General features: G+C 35.3%; 1 non-coding gene across 1 annotated transcript; it reads left to right on the top strand.

Moving 5' to 3' along the window:
- Positions 1 to 607: 607 nt before the first annotated feature.
- LOC116100124 lies at positions 608 to 741 on the top strand. The gene has a single exon (XR_004122478.1). It is a non-coding gene; the product is annotated as a small nucleolar RNA SNORA72 (small nucleolar RNA).
- The last annotated feature ends 3,497 nt before the right edge of the window (positions 742 to 4,238 follow it).

Raw genomic sequence — 4,238 nt, 5'->3', positions numbered from 1 at the left:
AATATTGAAATGGCATTATTTGTGATTACTATCATTAATGGGCAAAATACAAATATGTCTATGTCATGCTTCTATCGCAGACATTATGATGGCTATAAATGGCACACTATTCTTACGCTCCCATGGCCAGTACTGCTATTGATGGGAAACAACAGCAAAAGCTTAACTAAGAAGAGGGGCTGACTGTAAGGAAATAATTCTCAAATTAGCATGTGTGCTTGTAACTTATATAATACCTTATACTGATATAAACCAAAGTATAAGAGACAATTAGATCATAATATAGATACTAAATGCAGATAATGTAAAAATTATAAGGTTACCGATAAAACCTGGCCATCAATAATTACAATTTTCATCTTGTTAAAATGAGGCTAAATCATAAACTGTGAAAAATGCATGAGTGTAAGATATCTATGGATATTTCTCCATTTAATACTTGGTAGTTCAAATTATCCTTATAAAACAAAAACTTACTTTGCATTGTGCTATTTGTGTAAAGCTTACACACAGTGCTTGTTATGAGCACTGAACTGAATTGCATTCATTATTCCAACACAGAAAGGACAAACTAACTGCTCAATGGAGCATTTTAAAAAGAAATACATCACGGATATTCTCCCTGTTCTGACTCTGTGATTATTAGGGAATGTTGAACAGTTGCTACAGTAAGCCCATGCATGTGTCTCAGACCTACTTCTTTTCCTGGACTGGATTTTGGTGGTGATGCTGGTGACAGGTCGGATTTGATAGTTTTGCAGAATCAATGACTAAGGCTCCAGTTTTTTTAACTAGCCTTAAGGAAAATGAAATTGCAGCTGCTTGTAATAATTTGCAGATAATCGATTTTAATCTGCTTTCTTGTCTGGGGAACCCATGGCTATTTTAGGGAAATTCTATGATTACCACTAACTATTAAGTGAAACGTAAAACTACAATTTTCATTCTCTAGGAAAAAAGAAATATGAATTCTAAGAAGCTTTGAACACTTGAGCACCCTCTTAGCTTTGAAGATAACTTTCGCTTGGTGCTCTCTCTTGGCATTTCAACTTAAATTTCTGTAGTGAACTCTTAAATTGTTTGCACCTCCAGGAAAACTCTATGGTAATAATTGCAGTAACATTGTCATTTAAAATAACTTACTTCAGGGAAAGAAAAATGTTATATATTCAATTTCATATAATTGCTGAACACAGCATATTTATGAGAATGAAAACTTGTAGTCAGTTTTTTGAATTGGAAAAATGATGATACTTTAAGGCTGATCTTTAAATTTAAATAAAAATGGTTGAATGCCTATTAATAATATGGCATGGTCTGAAATAGATGGGTAATAAAGAATAGAGAAGAGTGTAAAGAGTCAACAGAGGTATATTAAAAATTGAATCCCATATGTATTGAAAATAGTAATAGCACAGTAGGGAAGAGTACAAGAAAAATAACTCCACTGGCCACTGGTAAAATTATCATACAAGATGTGTGAAGCTATTCTTCCTGAAGAAATGCAGAAGATAGGGCATAGTGCTCATGAAAGGTTGAGCCATTCAGATTTATTAAAAAATAGTTTGAAGACATGATGAGGTACTGGACTTTGAGACTGAGGAGTGATGGCCGTATTCAAGTAGCCAGGGAAGGTACCACAAATGTCAAGTGCGATTCATGGCATGCCACTGGTTAAGAAGCAGAAACACTGATGCTCTCTAAATACACAATAAGCTCAGATATGTATACAGGTTATGATTCGCCTTATCAATGAGGCAAGAGAAAAATGTCTGGGTTGAAATTCAGCTGTCCATTCACAAGCCTTTTGAGAGCAGTAGACAGAAGGCCAGGGACAGGCATAGCCAAATCTTCCTGGCTCTCTGATCCATGTTAGGACAAGAATTAAAAAAAAAATTAAATGAGTCAAGGTTTCTGGTTTTGGAAAAGATGCTTTGAGAGGGACAACAGTTACTCAACTTTATGAAAACAATAATGTATGAAACAGTAGACCAGGAGAACCAACACAGGGCACTGAGAGATGATGACTTTACAGGGGAGGATGTAAGACCTACGACCATCTAGAAATAGCTGGGGAATGATGTACAATGCACCCACAGGAGGAAGACTGGTAAGCGTTGTTTCTTTCCGTGGGTGGCAGTACAGCTGGGATTTCAGGGTTAGGCACAAGGATACCGAAGTTCAAAGAGACAAACTACAAAACGATAAAGCTTGACATCATTGAAAGGCCAGAGAATTGCAAGGAGTTAGAAATCGGCCAAATCTGAGTATGAGCAAATGACACAAAGCCAAGAAAGACTCCTTTACAAGGGTCAGAAGAAATGGAGCCTTAGATCCCACACTGGGGCAGCATTCTTCCTTTGTCTACTAAATACAAAGGATTATCTATAGGTTAAAAGCTGTTTGTTTTTTTTTTTTAATTCATGAATCGATTTATATTCTCTCACTAGGAAGCAGTTTTAATCTATACCATTCCATTGTGCAAGCTTTATGTCATAACTTACTTCTGGAGAATGAATCATAGAAATAGAGAATGTAAACTATATAGCCCTCAATACATGTGATTGAGTTGGACACAACTAGAGATAATATTTGTTGATTTCCTCCTTTTAATAGAACGAAAAAGGTTTTTATCTCTACAGCATATTTCTGTATGATTTTCATGGATTAAATATACATTTTTTATGTACATTTAATTTGTGGAGAAATCAACAGAAGTGAAGATCATCTGAAACAAAAGCTGTAGAAACAGTGGACACATGGCAAATCATGCCCTTGTTTAGTACTGGAAAAGCACTTAATGAGTAATGCTAGTAAAATGAGATTGAGAAGGATTGTAGTTTGATTAATATAAAAGTAGACAAAACAAAAAAATACAAAAAAAAAAAAAAAAAAAAAAAAAAAAAAAAAAAAAAGCCAGGCAGTGGTGGCACACGCCTTTAATCCTAGCACTTGGGAGGCAGAGGTAGGCAGATTTCTGAGTCTGAGGCCAAACCTGGTCTGCAGAGTGAGTTCCAGGACAACCAGGGCTACACAGAGAAACCCTGTCTCAGAAAAACCAACAACAACAACAACAAAAAAAACCAAACAAAAAACAAAAACAAAAACAAAAAAAAATTGGGAAAGAAATAGGCAACCAAAAATTCTAGTTTTCCAGAAGAATTCTAGCAAAAATTGAAAACTGAATACAATTTTTCCACATTCCATTCTAGAAAACTAAGTTTTCAACTAACCCATAGAGTCCTGCAATACAAAATTGGAACAACACAACAAAGTATCGGACAAATAGGGTATCTCCTCTCATGCACAGATAACTTCTGTTTGTTTGAGTTGGAGAAAGAAGATGGAACATTGAATTTTGCTGCTGCCATTCTAATTGACTTATAGTTTTAGGCAGAGACTCTGACTTAAAGGAATAAGGTAAAGAATGATACAGGGCAGTGTTACAGAGCACTAGATCTCCTTTTCTGGAATATACATAAGTATACATGTACAACCACACTACACACACACAAAGTAGGGGGGGATTTTAGCAAACTAAATGCAGCAATATTTGAACCACTGATTATGTCCTAATAATTTATTCAAACATTAAAAAATCAGGCAGTGTAGTTCCCTATAATAAAAGAATTGCTAAAAAAAAAAAAGCTAATAAGAATCAAACATCAAATAATCTCAAGAGTCATAAAATTATTTCACAGTGTCTAAAAGCCTTTCTTTTTTAAAAACTGGCAACAAACAGAACTTTTTTAGTCCTGTAAAATGACTCGTGATTCCTGAACAGGAAGTACAATACTTCCTAAAGCAATTCTGTTCTTGTTATTGCTTATAGCTGCTACCACCCGCCTGCACATAAAGTGCATTTGTTGCCCCCTGTAGCTCCTGGGCCTGCAGTATGTGATCAGTTTGGACCATAGTTGATTTCATGATATTTCATCATATTTGCTGACAATCAGGTTGCCTACCTCTACAATCTGAAAATAAGGTGGGACATGAAGTTTCATTGTGAAGCTTACTCCGCTACGGGGAATCAGGTCCTCACTATCAGAGAATTTATGTTATGCTTCCAGAAGGACAAACCTATGAAATAATGTTCAAGTAAAATAGAGACAAAAAAGTTCTCATTTCAGGGATGGCGTACCATCATCTCTGCTATACAACCTGAAGCCACTTCTGTATGTGGAACACTAATCCTATTGGAAATGAAATTCTCTTCTTTTTTTTTTTTTTATTTTAGA

Source organism: Mastomys coucha, unplaced genomic scaffold (assembly GCF_008632895.1).
Source record: "Mastomys coucha isolate ucsf_1 unplaced genomic scaffold, UCSF_Mcou_1 pScaffold20, whole genome shotgun sequence".
Classification (NCBI taxonomy): Eukaryota; Metazoa; Chordata; class Mammalia; order Rodentia; family Muridae; genus Mastomys; species Mastomys coucha.
The sequence above is the reverse complement of the archived record's forward strand: the minus strand, read 5'-3'. Positions and strand labels throughout refer to the sequence as shown.